Source organism: Bacillus rossius, chromosome 2, assembly GCF_032445375.1.
Source record: "Bacillus rossius redtenbacheri isolate Brsri chromosome 2, Brsri_v3, whole genome shotgun sequence".
Classification (NCBI taxonomy): domain Eukaryota; kingdom Metazoa; phylum Arthropoda; class Insecta; order Phasmatodea; family Bacillidae; genus Bacillus; species Bacillus rossius.
The window spans coordinates 90,374,292-90,396,394 of NC_086331.1; positions in this window are offsets into that span (position 1 = coordinate 90,374,292).

A 22,103-nucleotide genomic window follows, 5' to 3' on the forward strand; every position below is an offset into this window, starting at 1 on the left:
CGTATAAACTATGTTCAAGGGGTTCAGAGCCTACCGTATTGTTTTTGATCTCGTTACCCTTGACCTATGCGTACACCAGTGCGATGTACAACAAAAATATACCTTTATTTTCAAGCGCAGATGAACTCACTCTTATTTGCAATCGAAATTTTCACCACTATGGTCCAATATTAAACTGTTTGATGAGACCTTTAGCTGTATCTGTGATTGAAGTAGTGTTCAACTACTTTGATTCAACACCAGCTCCGATGAATCGCTCTTCAAAGCGATTAGGGGAAATTTCTTAAGTTTTGAAAGAGCCGGCCATGGTCATCATTCACCTCGTATAAGTGTCGTCATGTTTTAACCTAATACAAATTAAAATACCAACAATTTGGTTGTTTCGCTATCGAAAGCTCATAATCATAGAGGTCCCCTTTATCTTACCTATATTTTCATGGCCGAACGATGTCATAACCTTCATTTACCTGAAACTATTAAATTAAATAAATATTTATTAAATGGTTCATACTTAGATTACTCTACTACCCTCTGTGAATTTTAGAAATGTTCTAACAGGCGCTAACGTTTGATGCAGCAACGGGCTGCCCCTGGTGAGCGCGGTGCAGCGGCGAACACGCGCGGCGAGCGGGGTTGCCTACCCTGCAGGCATTCAGGGGCATAAAGGGGCGCTTCAAGAAGAAACAGTAAGTTACCTCTGCATCGCTGGTCTTGGGCTTGCTCAGCGGTCATGTAGGGGCGTTACGGCTTACGCAACCGTCTGACACCAACAGCAGCGCGCTGCCCATGGCACGTGCGACGCAGCGGCGAACTAGCACGGCGATCAGGATAGCGTAGCGTGCAGGCATGCAGAGATGCTTCTAGAAGGGACGAGCAATTACTACAGTATCGGGGATCCTAAAGCTTGCGGGCGCACTCGGCAGTCACGTGGGTGTATTACGGCTTGCTCAACAGCCTGACACCAACAGCAGCGGCGCAGCGGCGAACTCGCGTGGCGAGCGGGGTAGCCTAGCGTGCAGGCCTACAGGCATGCAGGGACACTTCTAGAAAGAACGAGCAGTTACCTCTGTATCGCGGGTCCTGGGCTCGCAGGCGCGCGTACTGCTCAGCTGTCATGCAGGTGCACTGCGGCTCGCGCGACCGGCTGGGTGAGGCCGGCGTCGACAAGGGCTTCCGCTTCGCTTTCAGCTTCTGCTTGTTCGGTGGCTCCAGCTTCAGCGAGTACGACGACGACGCCTTTCGAGAGAACTTAAATGACGGCGACTGTGGACAAGCACCACGGTTTCACTGACATGCCATGCCGCCAGCTGGGCTTCTTTACACTCAAACCATTCTCAAGTGGGTAGAAAACCTACTACTGTCATTTATTAGGATTTTATTTTATGCGATTTATACTAATGTGAATATTATAATTTAAAAAAATATCATGATTATTTACGAGGATGTACAACCACTTCTAAATCATATTTGGTTGACATTTCGAGCAGAATTTGTAATACAAGCGTTGGCCTTTTTACGGAAAGAATAAATCAGACTGGCATAGGAAAAAAAGATCATTCATACTACTTTTTTAGCTCAATAAATAGGTTTCCGGTAATTATTTCCAATATTTCATGGTTTTGACCCCTTCAACAGCACAAATATGTGTTTGAAGGTGAGCTTTATCATTATTTTATATATTTTTGGATCGCGTATATGACATATGTATTGCTTGCATGATATTATTATACTCTTGACTATTTTTAAGTGAATGTATATTTTGTTTATACATTAATCATATTTAATAAGTTTTCAGAAATGTTAGGTTTATGACTAATAAGTAATGAATACGAAACTCACGCGGTTCGAGGCGAGAAGATGGATGGCTTTAAAAAATCAGAAATTACTAAAAAGAAAAAATAAATTTTACATTAGAAATAATATGGAGTATATATTGTGTACAGTTAAAAATTACAAATTGTTTGAAATATTTACTAGGTAATTTTTTTTCATAACGCAATATTGCGAAACTAAGGCAAACACAATTCACTGCTTGGTTTTTCGGCCAAATTTTGACCTTGAAGGACGGAAAATAACTTGTGCTAAATGACAACCATTCTCCTGGATATAGATCCAAAGTATCTTCTCAAAGTTGTGCATTTTTCAAACAAACATGTCTTCCCTGACAGCAGCAATTTCTTAGCGAATGCACTCTGAAGGTTCGTCTGTGTTGTGCAGCCTGTTCGCGTTCACACATGGACAGATCGAAGGAGTAATGGGGTCTGGGGACATCACCAAAACGGGAGATCGCGTGCTGATTGGGTAAAATATATGTACTTACACTATTATAAAGTATTTGTCCAATGTGAAATACCAAGGCTGATGAATAAAAAAAAGAAATTAAAAAAACAACATAGAATACAAACCAAGTTGAGCTTCAGTAATATTCAAATAAAATACCGAAAATTAATTCAGTCATTTAAACCATAGAAAACAATATAGGAAAAAAATTGATGAGTAATAAAATTTACAAAAATATCAAGGACGAGATTTTCGCCCGTAGGCAGACATCTTTTGACGACACGATGTATAAATTGCAGACGAACGCAATGCTGGGTGCAGGAAGTTGTTTATCATTTCCACGTAGCACATTGAATTCTCTTTAACCGTCACTTCCTACTTTTCGAAAAAGGAAAGTTCTACGTATTCTAAGCCCAGCTACGACATTCCAATTGATTCAGGTAAGCGTTGGGCGTCACTTGTGAAATGTGCTTCTGTCTTTCTTTATTACGGTATTTTCATCTTATAAAAAAAACGGAAAATATCTACACGCCTTCGAGCAGATGTTGAACAATAGTTATTGTGTAGGCGTGAAATCGCATATTTTCTGTGGGCTGCGGCGTATTAGCCAAAATATCATGCCCGAAGCTGACGCCTGGTGCCTATAATACCGTTTCACTCTTAGTTAGATTGTAGTACACGGCTTATGACAAGCGCTGTTGCCAAATATCTAACGCAATACGAATTGCATGAGATGTGTTTCTATAGAATTCTGAATTTTAAAATCTCATATCGTAATTTATAAGATTTTATACTTTCACGTTTATATAGTTGTAAATATCGCCATTTTTTTAATATAGCTTCCAACAAGAAACCGTTCACTCACATTCATTGATATAAATTCATACGATAATTATAAAATGAAATTGATAAAGAAATTAATAATATCACGTACATTTAAATCACTATCACTACCGCTGACTAAATTTGACACCCCTTCTTCCATAAAAATAGAACAGGGATGACCAGAAGTGGGGTTGGGGTGAAGGAGAAGACTAGGATGAAATGGATGTGGCTAAACTTAACCAAAACCTTTTCTCGTCTCCTTGAAGTTTGTAAGCGCTTCTTCCATGTTTTTCGCCTTTCTTACATATTTTTTTCCGCTTTTCTTTTGATACGTGTTTATAACCTTTTGTCATTAAGGACTCCAAATGATGCGCCTTTAAAGTTGTGTTATGCAGTTCAACCTACGCTTTTGGCTATCTCTACAAGTTTGTATTTTTTGTACTTATGGCTTTCCCGTCCTACTATGTGTATTCATTCCCGCTTAATCATACTGACATCATAATGAATGTTTTTCTCCGTAAAACACTGCCTATATTCGACAAACGTCAACGTCGCACAGGAATCTGTCCACACTTCCTGCTATGGCATGACGCATTACCCAAAACAATAACAGAGTTCTCTGGAGTATTTGGCAAAAGTTGTTCGGCAAACCACTTTTCATACAGACCTGCATTAAGCGTCAGCTGTATTTTTTTTGCACAAGAAGTGAAGGCAGCGTTAAAAAAATCCTTATTACCTTGTATGCACTAATGCAAACCGCACTCCACGTCCTGTAGGAGGTTTAAGGTCTGAACTAAGGCTTCATAGCTGCCTGTCCAGCGTTGTTCACTACTTTGTCTTTCCATATATTTGTCCAAAATGAGCCTTACATTTATCCACGACTCTACCTATAACTGTCTTTCCTTAATCCCTAAAAAAATGTTAGATGTCTCAAGTAGGTTTTCCACCACAAAATTATATCATCACGTTCTACAAATGCTGACTTGTTCCACTTCTTAAATCTCAAACCTAATGTCATAAGGGAATCTACGCTGGGTAGTAAGAGAAAAATTTGGAGTAACACATCAATATTCACTTTTTATATAATAACATTTAAAGTGAAAGTAATATTCTTAAAATGATTCATGTGATTGGGAATTTTTATTTTATGAAGTTTTTTGGACATGCGCCATTGCAGTTTTGCACTGTTTGTCATGGAAAAATTCCGAAATTCAAAAAAATAAATAAAAATACAAAGAAAAAAATTCACAGAAAACAAGACTATATCAGCTGATGTCAGACAAACTGAACCAACGATGAATCTGAACAAGTATTATGAATAACACAACGACGACAGTACGGAAAAAAATGCTCAACATGTAAATATCATACAGCACAATAATTATGTTGAGGGAACATGGAAAAAAAAGTACAACAGCACAGACGAACACAATGAGCTAACAACGACGAGACCGATTTAAAGAAGGTAGACAACAAATATGGACAAAACAGCGAACATATAAACACAGCGATAAAGATAAACATGTACTGTGGACAACACAACGACGATATCACTGACGAACACAGAAGATTTCCAGTGAGAGTAATGTTATCAAACCAAAAATTTGTAAACGATTCGTTGTTACCCACTGTGCACGTTTCCATTGTAAGGTTTTTTTATGGGAATTTTTCTTTTTGCCTTTTCGTTTTTGGCTTTACTTAAACAAGCGTACTAAGGGTACCATGCAACTGCAGTTCCTTCCGAAAGCCGTAAAACGGTTCTTTCGGAACAGCCGGTTGCTTTACAAGCTTTCTTAATTGAATTGTACACACTCTTTTTTTTTTTAATTACTAGATTTCTTTGAATACATTCTTGGCTCCCTCCCGCATAGGCAACCAATGTAGTTTCTTTTCGGTGTTCCACTTCCATAGTTAAAATTTATGTAATTCACATAGAGGCAGAAAATAAAATAACATATGTAAATAAATAAAACATCAAAATTGTAACTGTAACGAGTCACGGGACACAATGCGTGGCTTGGTCGCAAGGTATACTACCAACTGGCAGGCTGGTTTTCAGAAATGCATGTAGAAGGAAATAGTTGACTAAGGTAGCCTCTATCTTTGAACATGCTTGCAGGACCGAACCTCACTTCCCCAAATTCACAGCCATGTTTCCTCTTACGACAGCAGTTTGGGTGTGGACCTCTATTGCAGCGTGCTCTTGCGCTGATAAGACACTACTTCACAGCTATGGGATGGTGATCCTTTTAAAAACAAATTCCATTCACTGTGAATATTTTTCACGCTTCGAACCCCATATTAATTTAATAAAAAGAACCTTTGCCACTGAGCACTGGTTATTCCTGGCATGACTTCTGCTGATGCTCTCCGAGTGCATTTGGTTATTTCTGAGAAAACTATCTCTGCGTGATTTTTTTAGTTAATGTGACATGCAATTGTTTATGGTAACATTTAATTGTGAATTTCGGATACTAAATAAAAACTTACAATATTTTTATCGTGTGGAATGAAAACAAAAAAAATTACTCTGTCAAATAATATACCTTAAGATGGCTGAATATCACTATCATACTAGTAGAACTTTCTTCTCCTTTATGTCTAGCGAAGCCATCCATCTCTTGCCATTATTAGTGAGATTCCCGCATCCCACTTAAATTGCGTTTACCTGTACAATACATTGAATAAAATATATATTACTGAGTAGATTACTATGCTTTGAAACATCTGAGAAACAATATCGTGCAAGACAAAATTCCTTCTCTTTGATGTCTAGCTAAGCCATCCTTCTCTTGCGATCGTGAATGAGCATTCCGAATCCCACATAAAAAATAAATAATATTTACTTCAAAACAATATGTGGCGACAACTTTTTGAAAGAATAGGAACTGTTTACAACAAGTTTCTTGTATGAGATAAATTAACTATACCTGATGGAATATTTAAAATTCTATTTAAGGGATTGTTCCAATTTAAAACTCTCTCTTTGCATCTGGCATTAGTCACAAAAGCCAGCATGGATCATGGTTCGGTGCCTGCAACAGAATCGGAAGGACATCGCTGTTGATATAATGCAGCAAGGAATTTGTCCCGAGAAGGAACAATATACATCAGGATAAGAATTATTGTGTTAAAAAATCACAATGCAATTTTTTTTATGATCGGTGTAGCAGGTTGTTTGAACGAATTGATAACATCAAAAGACATGACAGAACTTGTAAAGCCAAGCCTAACTACGAAATAAAGGATATTGATAAAGCCACTACACTAAACATGAGTGTCCGGCATGATATAAAAATTTTTCCTCGTCTTGTTCGTGATTATGTTCATAGCTCTTATGATCTCGACAAAAAACGTACTTGCAGGATCTGGCGGTTTAAGGAAGACTGGAATCAATGGAAAAATCATCACCGTGAAAATTGTGAATACATTCAAGCCCATCTCAAGTAGATTTTCCATACTTTTAAAAAATGATGGACACTAAAAAACGTCGCTTTTAGACGATGAAGAAGCTTCGACATCATCGATTTATAATTTTTACAGTAATCTAGGTGAAGGTGCTGACTTTTACAATGATGACGACATTGGTTTTGAAGCTGACAATAAAACATAAGACTTCGGGGATCTTAAAAATATAAATAATAAACATTCCAGGAGTATGATGGCAGCAGAAGGGATTGATTGTTCGTCATGGAATAATCCTAACATATTGATCGACTGTCTGAGACTACTGACGACATCGATTAGCGGAAGAAACTACTCACTCCTCAACAAAGTAGCTACCATACTTCATGAAATAAGAAATGCAGGATGCATACAAAAAATAATGGTTTTACAAGCATTTTTATAAAAAAATATTATGAATTTCAAAAACGATTGTTTAATTTCTCAAAATCTGGTTTGAAACTAAGACTGAGTTCTCGCTACTGTAAGTTCAATGTGTTCATTTCGTGTTCATTACAAGTTCGGTGTGCAAATTTCATGTTCATTGCATGTTCGGTGTGTGCATTGCATGTCCAGTGTGTGCGCTGCATGTCCAATGCGTGTCCTGTGTGTGTATTGGGTGTATATTGCATGACCAGTGTGTGTATTGTGTGAACATTGGGTGTCTAGTGTGTGTTTTGTTTGTACATTGGATGTCCAGTGTGTGTATTGCATGTACATTGCGCGCCATGTGTGTAAAGTGTGTACATTGATGTGTCGTGTGTGTGTTTTGTGTGTACATTGATGTCCTGTGTGTGTATTGCAGTTTCTTTTCTTTTGTTGAATATGTGTGGTTCATTTAAATGTACGTAGTCAATTTTGTAATCAAGACATTATTGTCATCGTATTTCGGATATGCACGGTCTAAACATGACATTGGATATGGTCTGTTTAAAATATTCGCCGAAAATCGTCAAAAAATATCTCTTTGTTCGGAGGTGCTTGGCCTGTATAAATATTTGTTCCTTATTGTTCATGGCGATATGTTTTTTTGTGGTATGTGGTTTTGGTTAGACTCTGTTATATGTACTACAAACTTTTTCGGGGCGAAAATGTTACTTTGATAGGTTAATTTTCTTACCTCGTTCCATTTTTCGTACTTTAAATCGATTCCAAAGGTTCATGGACTGGGTTATGATATCAAAGACGTTTTTACTGTTAGCGGGAGGGACAGGAAGTAATGCCCTGCTCGTCGCGTGTATTGAGGCTAGGTGGTTGGTCACCTGACACTTCTGCAAGCTTACAAATCTCTCCCCGCGCGCTTACAGACTTTTCTCCTCTGGGCGGCCTCTGTCTTTAGCCTTGAGCATTTTTTAAGATCTATGTGGATAACATGCTTGATTTTTTATTCTTTAACTAGTCGTACGTGAATACTTTTAACTTCGCCTTATTGGAAGTTATTTTATATACAAGGCATAAATATAAAACCCTTTGCTGATGCAGCACCACTCCCATGACATCCTGACTTGCATCTGTCTGGACAAAAATGGGCGCATTAAGGACCAGGCACGACAGGGTGTGGCACTCTCGAAACTGTTGATTGCTGCAGGAAAGAGTTCGGTCTGCATTGTCAGTACATCGGAACTTGGATATAGATGGCAAATGGTCGGTCATCGGGGCAGTAACTGTGGGAATGTTTGGGATTAATGACCTGAGCAAATTTAGAAGCCCCATTAACTTCTGCAATTGTTTCCAGGTACCGGGAGCAGTTTTCCCCTTGATGAGGGCAACTGTCGGGACTCACGATGTACCCCACGAATTCGAGCTTCTCTGCACCGATGTGGCATTTGCATGGCATGCACATCAGTCCATGTGTAGCGAGCCGTTCGAGGACCAATGCAAGGTGATGGGCATTGTCCTCCCATGACTGTGACAAGATGATCATATCGTCGAGGTATGGTGTAGCAAACTTGCCGATGTAGCGATCCAAGATGTGGACCATCATGGTCTGGAAGGTCGTGGGGCATCCATCAGTCCGAACAGCATCGCACAAAACTGAAACCTCCGGTCGTCGTTGGGCGCAGTGAAGGTCATCTTGAGGCAGTCCTTTGGGCACACCTGCCAGTACAATGATTTCAGGTTCAATGATGAAAAGACTTGGGCGTCGCCCATGCTGGTAAGGTATCTCGGTGAAATTCATGAGTGGTGGTGTTATGGGGTTTACAAAGTCTTTAATGGGCTTAAAATTTACACAAAATCACAGGGAGCCATCTATTTGGTGGCCATGACTATGCGGCAGTTGTATAGTGAGGTGCTGGGCTCTGTAACTTAATTCCCGAGCATATTGGTGATCTGCTCTTGGATGGCCGTGAGTTCGCAGGGGCCGAACCCCACTGGCTTAGTACAGTGGAATGTGGGGAACCATCGGGATACAATGTTCGATGACATTGGTTCTGTGCAGTATTTCAGCTGCTGCCAATACCTTTGGTTGTTCATTGATGACTGAATTTATAAGGGGACAATGTTCCAGTGGTGTATCATGGATGGAGAACCACCAACTGTATGAAGTCTGTCCAGTTGGATGGGTGCCGATGCGCTAGTCCGTGCATGGTCCAATGTTTCTGTGTCCCGACATGCACTCGACCTGCCACAAACTCAATGCTAGTATCCACCTAGGTCAGCCATGGCAACCCCAGTATGAGCTCATCCCGGAGGTCCTGCACGATGAGGGTGCATGTACAGGTCACATAAACCCTAATGCTGATGCTCACCTTTCCACAACCAGTCGTAAGTGTGCTGGATCCTTTGGTCACTAGCTGAATTGTTCCTACCTTCGCTATCAGGTCCACCTTTGGGATGAGATGGGACACAATGTACAAGTGACTCGCCATGGTTCCCACCAATGACTCCACAGGTTATCTGTTCAGCAAAACTAAGATCATGATGAGGTTCTCCGCCTTGACCCCAGTCCGTCTAGACAGGGTGGTGCGGGCCCCTACACTCAACATGGGACCGAGGTCACTGCAGTGCCTGGTGGCCAGAGTTGTTCGCCGACGACCTTTGGTGCCTCATTGTTGGGTGTTCCTGGCCATCCCTACTGGCTTGTGGTTGGTGGGGTGGCACATCTTCGGGCCCCACAGCTGGGGGTGGGGTCGTTGGTGGTGCATGGTGGTTGGCATCGCTTGTTGACAACCTGGGTCACCTCGTCAATGGGTGTATGGTAGACCATCCCCACTGGCCTGTGGTTGGTTAAGTGGCATGTCCTCGGGCCTTACAGCTGGGGGTGTGGTCGTTGGCGGTGCCTGGTGGGTGGCATCACTCACTGATGACAGGGGAAACCTTGTCGTCGGTTGTGGCCAGCTGTCATAACTGGTGTGTGATGGGTTTGTCTGATGGAGCTGGGTGCGGAGTTATGGGTGGTGGACAGGTGTGATGCCACCCCCTAATGTTCGATTCCCGATGGTGCTGGTTCTCCTCTCGAAGCTGGCCACAGGGCCTCTTTCGTCGGGCAGATACTATGCCAGTGATTCTCTGGCATCAAGAAATACTGACAGCGGGTTGGACGGCCATCATGCATGTCTGCTAGGTTGTTGCAGCAGTCATTTTGAGCAAACCTGTTGTGTGACCTCGTTGTTGTGGCTTGAGCATGCCGCCCCTCTCTCCATGATTTGGCAGTGGAGCAGTTAGTGTCCCTCTGCAGTAGTGGGTTGATGTACATGACCAATACCACGATGTCCTATGCCCATACAGTGTTTGATGTGAGTGTGGTTTGCCAAGATGGGGAGGCATTCTGTGTGCCCCAAGATAACTACTTGTGGTCCTATTCTATGTCCCTATCCAAGGCGAGAAATGCATCGAGTCAATCCCCTTCTGCACTGCGCACGAATGGCCGGATGTCAGTTGACAGTAGTTCACGTCCTGTACTCGGCCCACGGGTGTGAGATTTTGGTACAGCCGCAGCTTGCCATGCACGAAGGCCTCAATACTCTTTGCGCTTGTCTGAGTTCAGCAGAACAATTCATTCAGACAGCGGGCCCTGGCATGTGCAGAATTGAAGCAGGCTTCCAGTCACTGCGTTAAGACTGCCCAGGTGGTGCCGTAGTCTCCCACCTAGGCCCACCATGTGTGTGCATCTCATCACAGCTAGTCGCTCACATGCTCCATCCAATCCTCTGGAGCTATGTTATAACCGGCCAGCTTATCACTGCATACTCGTAGAAACATGTCTGGATCCTCATGCACGTTTCCCATGAACTGCGGGAGAACGACCGCCTATATGTGGTGTGTGGTGCGGGGTTCAGTTGAGTGTGATACGCACTGTTCATATAGTGATGGCATGGTATATACAAAAACAAAACATCCTGGAAATGTACAAATTCGCTGGCCTCCACACACGCTCATTGTTTAGTGACTTGGCATTGTTGACACTGTGCAGTCTCTCCCTGCTGTACGCAGTAATGCCGTGCAGCACACAGCATGCTCATCACACCCTCTGTGGCACTCCCTGTAAATTCTGTTTTTGTGCGAACATTGTTGCACACGCAGTGCCACTGGTTCGGCTCACCTGTCACTGTTTTCCTGACGATGGGTCCGATGCAGATATTAAAAATCTCCTCCTTGTTTATGGCTATGTCCATGCTCTTGTGTTCGTTCTGACTCGTGGCTGGGCAACCCAGGCAACGGTTGGCGGTGTCGGTGGTGGGCGCGGACAGGTAGAGAGAACCGCATCCCCTCCCTCGTGGCTGATGGTCCTGTGTCCGCATGCACGTTCCTCGTGGAAGTTCGTGCGGCAGCGAGCTGTTGGAGACTGAGACGGCTCGGCCTTGTTTGGCCCAGCTTGATTCGGCTCGGGTCTCAGTCGCTCGAGATTGGGTGCGCGCTCGCTCGGCAAGCAGGGGCGAGATGGTGGTCCTGCAGCCTCTGGCTCGGAGCGTGAAATGTGCTGTAACCCTATATCCTCTTATCAATTGTGCTGGCCGGAACACATGCCTTTCTGTGGCGCGAGCTTCCTTTCCTGTGCACCTGTCATTGCTTTATCCTGAACTTTGGCAAATTTTGAAAATTTGCGTTTGGACCACAAGAGTTGGGCGCCATCTTGTCGTGAACCCAGCAGCCTCTACAGAAGAAATGCTGGAAGTGGGTGTTCAAGAGCATGAGAAATGTTCAGGGGAGGGTTCTTGGCCTAAGTGGCTAAGAGGCAGAGGGTGAATTTACAGTAAGGGGCCCCCGAGCTGTTGGGCACTCCGGATGCCTTACTTGATTACGATAATGACAGATTGGTAATACACTGATTTTATCACACTTGGTAACACTCATACATAGTGCTGTCCCATGAACTAGCCTATGTTGCACAGGAGCGAGGGCTCGTCCCAGCATACTGGGTATTAAGACACAGTGATTTCGCGACGACATACATTCCAGGCAGTCTGCTTTGCTTTATGTTAGCAATTGGAGAGGTGGTTTATGTTAGTTTCCACATCCGGGAAGAGCAGCACTTGCAGTAATGACACCTTTACACAGAACTTTATAGCTATGCAATAGTACTTGTATGCCTATGACTTTAAAGTACCAATAATTAAATAATTACCAAAATCACAAAGTAAACTGAAAAAACACTTAAGTAAATGACGATGTGTGCCATGGGATGCTACGCGTTGGGTTACCGAAACGGAGCACAGCCTCCGCGATGGAGCCTGGCATCGGGCCGTGTTAAGTGCTAAGGTTGGTGGCGAATGATGTAATTCGTATGTTGGTTGGTGGTGCCAATGGAACACTTGCATGTTGGAGATGATGACGGCGAAGGTGAAGGGGCAGGCGAGAGGCTCGGTGGAGCACGACGTGTCCGATCGTGTCGAGGGTTGAGGGTCAACTGGCGTGACCCTGGGAGATGCCTTTTCACCAGGGTCACCCTTTCAAGCAAAAAATTCATTGAGACCGAAAAGTGACTCAGGCTAGTTTTTGGAACGCTAGCGCTCAGCGCAAAATAGTTAATAGCTTATAAATAGTGGTTGGTATTTAAATGTCTTTTTAAGTGGTGTAATACAATTTATAACACTGATAACAAGTGGAAGGCTACAACTACGTGGCAAATAAATACATACACTATCGAAAGCCGCTCGAGCAGCTGTCGGTGTGGGCCGTTCGTCTCGTTGCACCTTGCTGCCCTGAGGCGCGTTCGTTGCACACGCGACACCTGTTGAGATGTCAATGAGGCATAACGGCCTGTGCGAGCAGAGGGAGCACCGCGGACGATGTCAACACTATGAAAACCGATTTCTTAGGTAAATTTGGCAGTAATTTACTTTTCATATGCCATGAGTTTTTTTCGATATTCATATCACTCAGATAATTTACAGATTTCTGCTTTGATTTAAAAAATACCTAAACCAATCAGAAAAAAATTATTCTTTCTCACATGTATCCACGATAAATTTGTGAACTTGACCGAATGTATTTTGTCATGCTAATTTCCATATTTTACTGCGGATAATAAATTTTGCTGTTAGTGGAAGGAAAGAAATTTGGTAAAAATTTGCTAAGGTTCCGACAGCCTTAAGAAATTCACGTATTTTTTTCAGATAGAGCTCTCTCCGAACACCTAATTCAAGCTTCCCAAATATTCTTTCTTTAGATTCTCAATTCTTTCAAGCTCAATTCCAACAACAAATTTTTCAAGTGTTACTTTCTGACGTTTAAATCTTCGTATTCTTGCAATACCTTGGTTATCTTCTTTAATATTGCAATTGATTCTCTTAGTGACAAATATTGGTGGATTTTTCTCAATCTATTTCAGTTCCTTCTCTGTGTTTTATTTGCTTAACCGGTGTGTCAAAAATTAATCTGGTTTGGCTCTTTACCTTTCCCTATCTCAGAATTTCTTCGATTGTTGTAATTGAAAAACCTATTGCAAAACTAGTTGTCTAAGTGACATCATACATAGAAATTTTACTGAAATATGTTGCAACATTGTAAACCACGTCTACCCTGAGTGTCTCCGAGTAAAGTATCCGATTTAAGGAGGATTAGGCCCAACCATCTTGGATTTTTCTTTATTTTAGTTATAATTCTAATTTTGAACTATTTATTCAAATTTTGGCATGTCATAGCATAAATCATATCTCCCAGACTTTTGATACCTTGTTGGAACCACATGTTATATAACGGGCTATAGTCAATGACGCCAGGTAATAACTCTTTTTTTCTCGCGGGCGAGTTTAATTGTTATGATAACGACAACAGTTTAGACTTCGACTAGAAGTCAAAGCTAAGTCCTATGCCATGTCATGCCAAAAAATAACTGCCAAGAAAACTTTACTGCACGCGGTATCGAAATATGTTAAATTGCCAGATGGCGAGGCCTTATCCTACTTGATTTAAATTTCAATTTAGAAGCCTTTCCGTAAATCGAATCGTGTAACTCAGTACGTCAAACAGCTGGGCACGACCAATGTTCGCAGCTATAGCATGTCTCATCCTTAGTTTCCAGTGTGCTTTACAATGGGTATTTACTCCCTCTTTCCAATACAGCAATTCTGCTATTATCGCTGTCCTTGTTTCGATGTGTTATATTGCCAGATATATGCTAACCAATTAAGATACTCTTTATGAATGTAATTACTTTTTTGAATTAAAACTTCTCTGCTGAGGGGACCTCAATTTACGAGTGTTACGAAAATTCCGATCGCATGAGAGGAATAGTTAGGTACTAGGTGGGAGAACCGGTAGAGGAGGAGAGTACATCAGCGGCGATGCCACTCCTACGCATGCGCTAGCGGTCGAATGGGAAGACGACAAGGAGGGGGAGGATAGGTACGTAACGTAGCATGCTATATGCTAGCTATAACGGTTGGAAGGGGGTCAACAGGGGAGAGGTAGAAGTGATGCAGCAGTGATGTTACATAATTGTCGTAACGCTGCTTGGGTTTGTTTACTCAGTTTTCGTAATGGCTAACGATTGATGCTACCATATTTCTTTTATAAATTTTAAAGTATCTACAATTTATTTATTCGTGTAAAATAGAGTTATTAATTGTGCAGTTAACTTTATAGGTTTTGCGCCGAACTCGTATTCGTCACAGTGAGCCTTCGGCTGTCTTCGGCCTTCGTCGGCGTTAGTGTCGTGTTCCCACCCCCTCCCCTCTCCACATCCCGCTTAGCCCTCCTGCCCACTCCAGTTTTCAAGTGACCCCCTTCCTCCTTCCCCTTCTTAGGAACTATTTTCTGTGCTTGCGGATTTATATCCCAAGTTATATAAGCTCGTGCTCACATGCCTCTCGGCTGATTTCGCCTTAGTTTCTTGGACGAGCTTGTTGTCTTGTTGTCACGGCCGGTCGATCATGGGTAAGTGTCGTAGCTCAAGTTCGCGATGTGGTTTAGTGGCATATTGACTCGTGGTAGTTATTGCATACTGTTTAAATTTTGTTTCGTTGCCACGTTATAAATTGAGGTTTGGTTTCAGGAGTCCTTTAGCTTTGGTTTATTACCCATGATTGGCACCCGGATGACACGCTTCGCATATTATTGCCTTCTTTTGTATAACCCTAACATTAGGGTGTGTAGAAGCATTCATTATTGTTTGTACCTTGCACACGTAATTTTGTACAATGTTTTTTCTTACTTACTTTTTACACGTAAAATACATTGAACGTCATACGTCACTTAAGTGCGACTCATGACGTGTGTATTATGTTTATCCATGTATACTGCTATTGTACCTTAGTGGAGTATAATTTATTTTTCTAAATGTTTATTATGAATAAATTTGCCTTGCCTTTGAAGTGGTTCTCCTTAATTAAATGTTGAAACACATAGGGATAATAACGCTTTTCACATTGTTCCTACCTGAAGGGACATATCGGTACATCTGTTTGTATTTTATCCCCGTCGCCGGCTGGAGCTTCCTTTGACGGGGGTACGACGTCATTGTACGCTTCAGTTTCATTAATTTGTAGGTGAAAAGTGTGATAGAAATTGTAAATGAGATGTATAGACTTAAGAGGTTTACTTAATAAGTGAAATTTATTTTTGGTATGTGAACACTGTGATTTGAAATATCAAAAGAACTTACAGACATGTTAGATAGACTTTATAAGTGTAATTTATGTTATTTTTGAGTGGTTTTATTGTTCTTTCATTTTATTCAGCTGAAAATCGTGATTTAACATCATGTCTAAAAATAATAAAAAGGCAGAAGCAGATACGAGGTATTATCAAAGGAAATGTGGGGATAAACCACCATAAAAGGCACCAGAAAGTTCCAGTGAATGGATGCGAGAATACAGGATGCGGGAATTTATTTTATTTAAGACCATACCCGCATCCTTACTATTCTCAATTATTATCTCCTGCTCAAAAATAAATACTGGTAATTTATCCATATCCATACCTGATAAACAAGAAGTTTCACTTCTATCACTCGTGGACTCTACACGCACAATTTTTTAATGTGTCCGAAACACCGTTTTTTTAAGGCAAATTTGGAATGATAATTTTTGAAATAAATATTCTTGTTGTATTTGTGCTTCAAACAATGATATTAAATTTTTACTTCTAATGAGATACAACTGAAAGATACTATCTGGGTTTCTTTAATTTTTGTCAACTATTTGTTTATATGATTGAATTTTAAAAATTGTTGGTTTGTTTAAACACAACATTTTTTTTTATTTGAATGCCTTGTTACTAACAGTGACAGACTGCTACAAATAGATTCGATTGTGAAATAATTTGTGTGTAGCATTGAATTTTCTTTTAGAATTACTACAACTGTAGTAAAACTGTCATTAGACACTATCACATAGCCTTAGAAAAATCAAAAAATATCAAAATTTGAAAAATATATATATTACTATAGTTAGTCCGCCCACTTGTTCACGTGGTCAGCGTGTCTGGCTGTGGGCCAAAATGGCCCTGGCTCGATTCCAGGCCGGGGCGGGTATTTTCAAACTTTCTCCCTGGGTTCAGGACTGTCCCTGTCACCTTCATTTCGCGGAAGGCCATGGCATACCACCAAGGCATGATCCTGCCTTTGCAAGCATAGGGACGTCACGGTTGCCACCGCCGCACTCACGACACCCAAGAACGGGTAAAACGACTCATCACCGTTATAATTAACGGTGGTATACAATATAGGAATTTCACTTTGGCCACAGTGGGCACCAATCTAAGCGCGAGGCACTACCGTCAGTAGCTCGCCTCCCTAGCGTGCTCATCACGTGACCGCACAGTGAATGCGGGGTATGCACAGCTTCTCTTGCTTCCTGTTAGTCCAGTCATCTTAGTCAAAATAAGGTAAGTATCTCGGAATTTGAGATACCCAGCTATAAACTCGTATAAGCTTGTATTTTGACATCCTAAAAGTTTTCTCAAAACCTACATATGGTAGGGTGTTCGCTACTATTAAAATCTAAGGTCGAAGGTCACAAAAATCGATTTTTTTTTGCACTTTTTTTTTGCAAATATCTCGTTTCCTATGGGTTTTTCGCTATTTGTATTTTGCTATACATATTGTAGAGGATTAAATACACTACAACTTTTGTTTCAAAAACATTTTTATCCGTTGAATCGTTTTCGAGATAGAAGGCGGAGAGCGCGCGGTTAGAGCATCATGGTCAACCGGTAGTCCCGGTCAAAAACACGCCATATAAAGTTTATTAGTTATTGATAAATACATAAGTATTAATAATTTTCATTTATTATTAACTTTTGCATTACATTTAACATTAATATTTTTAAGTTTTTAAATATCTTTCTACTCAATAACACTTATAACCGATTACTAAAATTAAAAAATAATTAAGGGACAAACTTTAATTACATTTTAACTATATTATCATTTCCACCAATTACATTTTAAATAGAAAATAATTCAGTACAGCGATGTCAATGAAGACAGTACCTTTGACCCCGAAATCATGGAAGACCTGGAGACAAATGTCGTTGAAGACGATAAAGTAGAAGATAATTAAAATTATAAGTTTTAGTTCTTGTAATTTTTATTTAATTTTTTTTAATTTCCAAAATCATAAATGTATGGAATTATGTTTTTTAATAAAAACCTTAATTAAGAATTACTTTCTTTCTTTTTTATTTATTTAAATAGTTATTAATATAAATTACATTATAATTGAAATATAATATAAGTATTTTCCTTAACAATTCTATAACTACACGGGCAGGTAAGTGTTATTAAAATAATTGATACTTAATTTAAATTAGATACGTAAGTAAAATAATTATTAAATATAATGTAATAGTTAATAAGAAATCAAAAATATTAATAATTACGTATCTATCAATAAATAAACTTTATATGGCGTGTTTTGACCGCGACTACCGGTTGAGCTTAAGTGATGCTCTAACCGCGCGCTCTCCGCCCTCTATCTCGAAAACGATTCAACGTATAAAATATTTTTGAAAAAAAAGTTTTAGGGTATTTAATCCTCTACAATATTGATAGTAAATAGGTACAAATAGTTAAAAACCCAAAGGAAATGAGATATTTGCAAAACATGTGGAAAAAAAATATATTTTGGTGACCTTTGACGTTAGATTTTAATAGTCGCTTACACCCTACCATATGTAGGTTTTAAGACAACTTTTTGCTTTTTGGATGTCAAAATACAAGTTTATACGAGTTTATAGCTGGGTATCTCAAATTCCCAGGTGAACTTACTAAGATGACCGGACTATGTCGTGTTGTAACGATATCCCGTTTCGTCTGACGCACTTGACCCCTCGCCCACCCACGTGTTTGCTTTCGACATCTTGTTTACAATATTCACAGACAAAAAACTGAATTTCATTACTTTGCTTTTGATGTAGATACAATTTGTTCTAAACCCGAATGAGTGATTTGAATCATTTTAACGATTTTAAACAGAAAACTACGCTAAAATATTTTGCTGACTGATCAGTCAGTGTGTTCTTAAACAATGTAATAACAGGGATATTCGTGAATACCACTGATGGAACAGTAAGACTGAAGTAAGCTGAATGAGTCCATTGACTCAAATGGAGCAGCTGTAACCAATTTCCGTCATTTTCAATAATTTTAAGCAATTTCAACGATTTCACATTTAAATTGTGAGTTATTCTTATTTGAAAACCATCACACTTCTTATGCTCACTCATCATCCTCATTCGGCAACAGAAAAACACACTACATTAAAAGTTTATGTTTAATTCTTCTTTTATATTATTTATAGCAAAAATTATTAACCCTGAGGATATATTAATTAACAAGTATAATTTTTATTAACACATATTCAAGCCAGTAATTCCTGAAATAATTTAAATAAATTTATCCCGAAGCAATTACATACTACTTTGAAACGTTCTGGTGGGTGGCACTAACATTTATAAAAAATCACAAAGATTTACAAGATAAGTGGAAAATAGTTATGGTATAAAACCCATTAAGCGTGTATTCAACAACATTATGTGGACATAAGCTTTCTGGTTAAGACAATCTATTCTAATAATTAACAAATAACAATTTTCTCTTTAATGATATATTTTTAATTCGTCAGTTAAGCTGGACGATTTATTATTATTTGTTCTCTTTTAAAAAGTCAAGGATTTTGGTTCAAGTTCTTGTCATTTTCATTTTCTTACAATGCATTATGTAGTTTGATCCATTTTTATATTATGACCCACTTAGCTATATGCAGATTATAAAATTAATAATCAATTGAAATTTCGTTTTATTTTCTGTATGATTTTTTTCGTAAATACAAATATAAAATCGTTCATTCAAAAATCCATCTAAATGTCAGCTTAGCAATTTGCAACAGATTTAAATGTATAGCTTAATGAAGTGTGTCAAATATCTTTAAAATATAATCGTTACGCTAGTTTTCAGTGTAATCTCCTCTGTATGCACTATTTTTTTTTTAATTTATATACTCTTAAATCCACATTATCCTCTTTCAATTTAGCGCAAAGCGTACATTATCTGTCAAATAGTTTAGTATTTAATCGGGGTATAAAATGTTACGTTCACAGAAACTCTTTATAAATTTTCATAAGTGGTGACAAAAGTGTCATAACGTATCACAAAATTATGAATGAAATGAGTGTACATTAAACTGGTAAACCTGTTTATTTTTAAAACAAGGCTTAACATTTACCCGCCAGTGAGGTCATAGGAGATGAATAAACCACTTGGTGAACATTTGCATGGAACAAAGTGTCGATAAATATAACAGTCATAAAGGGGGCTAAGCGGCGTTCAAGAGATATTGGCTGTTTTTCTAACCCAAATGAATAGCTTTGAAGTTCGGTCATTTGTATGTATGGTTTTGCAAAAAGTTCAGGTTAGTTATATTAAATTTGCAACTCACTTAACCTCAAATCCAACAACGACACAGGTGATACAATATTTGCAGGTGAAACAGCAGCAATGTTTGGAATCCATGCAAGTGGGCAGAGTGGATGTCTTCTAGTCTTTGTCTTTACCAAATAAACGGTATGAAAACTTGCGCAAGCTATTTTATAAAAATCGTTTAAAAATTTTTTTGTTTACAATTAACTGTACAATACTAATCTGTGAAAACATTGTTAAGACTGGTGAATAAATTTGTGGAATTTAATCAGTTTTTTAACGGTTTTGTCAGCCATCTGAACTTGCTGTTGCTGATGTTTAAAGTATAATTGGCATTTTACGGTATTAATTGAAGAAATGGTAACTTTTACACAGGTTTGAAAGTTCGTGAGATACATGATATAACCGTATTAGCACTAGAACCACCAGGTCACAAAAACACATTAGAATTTCACAGTGCTGTACGGGAGAGATGCTGCTGTGGAATATGTCAAAGGCACAAGTTCACTAATATGCCTTGTTAAATATAAAAGAGACACTATTCGCGGAAGAAAATAATTTGTTAATTTTATTTTTTAGAAGAGACCGGTGTAGTTAAACAATTAAATAACGTTTTTATAGTGTAGGTAATGTCATTAGAGGAATGTAAATATCGGTCCTGAAACCGGATTCAGGAGTTAATGTCGGTGTCAGAAGTCTAAAATAATGGTTTATGAGGTCACAGCCACCATGTCAGATGACATTGAACTTTTAACTCTGTAATTCAAAAATACTCAAAATCCCTTACAATTACTCAAAATTACCCTTTTTTAGGATAAAAAATGTTTTTTAATAAGAGAAGTATTACCTGCCACCCAAAATATTCTTAAAAATTCAAAATTCTTCAAAGAGCCTTAGTATTCTCCACCCCCCACCCCCCTCAAAAAAAATACAAGTCTCTTATATCTTTTACACTGAACCCGGTTACCAAAAAAATTAAATATACATAAATTAATAAGAATTCTAATTATACATTTCAATAAAAATACATTACATTTTAAATTCGGAATTCGTCTGTTCGAACCCACCAAGAGACATTTAATAGAAAAATATATATTATTTAAAAAAATATTTAAAATGTAAGAAAATGTTTACAAAAAGTCATATAATGTCCTTTTTCACAGACTTTTAAGTGCTCTGTTTAAATTCCTACAATTGCAATAAAACATTAATATTATCTATCTTCATGGTGTATACTCAAGCAGCCTAACCCCCACTATTTCTACAAAGGTAAATATGTAACTCCTAACAGTGTACGATCAAGGCAGCCATGTTTACCGCCATGTTATATTCTCTCTTAGTCTGATAAAGTACCTTAGTATCTATCGTCAAAGAGCTTCATTTGTTATCCACTAGAGTGACCACAAGGTTCAATCACCTGTAAACCAACCGACAGACATTTTCCACCATCTTGGCTGGCATATTAAAATCTTAAAATATATAAAAATACTAGATAATGCCCGGCATGCGTTGCAATGCCTCAATCAATTTTTTTTTGTAATTTTTTAAACGTATACTAAGCATCTCTCTTTATCTCTCTAATTCTCTATCTCTCTATGTATATCTCTATAACTCTCTATCTTTCTATTTATATCTCTATCTCTCTATATATCTTTCTAGCGGACCCGACAGACATTGTCCTGCCCAAATGTACTTTTTGTGAGATATGGATATGGCGGTAAGTATTTCTACGCTGGACATTTTGTATCTTCTCATTATACATACCCCTCCTCTTGGGCACGCCACTGCCGTTACCAAAAACCTTTCCCATGGTTACGCAGAAGGCAACAACAATGCAAAAGCCCGTTGCCATGGAGGCTAATTATCAAGAATGCTTAGTTTTTTGCTTTTAAAGCGTGTATTTTTAGTTTTTCTTAACTCAGAATCGAGATAAAATATCCAATTGTGAATCTAAACCATCCTCGAATCCCCGTGAACTCACACACAAAATTTCATCAAAATCGCGTACAAACATACAGACAGAAAAAGTACTGTTTTATTATAGTAAGATAGATAGATTATTCTTACATGTTCGCATCCATGCAGTATATGAAAAATCAGCATGCATAGCCCCACACCTATAACTATACGTATCTGCTGCCCACGACTTTTTCCGCATGGAATTTTGTATTATCTTGCACCATTTATAAATTTAAACATTATAACATAACAGTTGATACAGTTGGAGTAGTTTTCTTATGTTCACAAATGA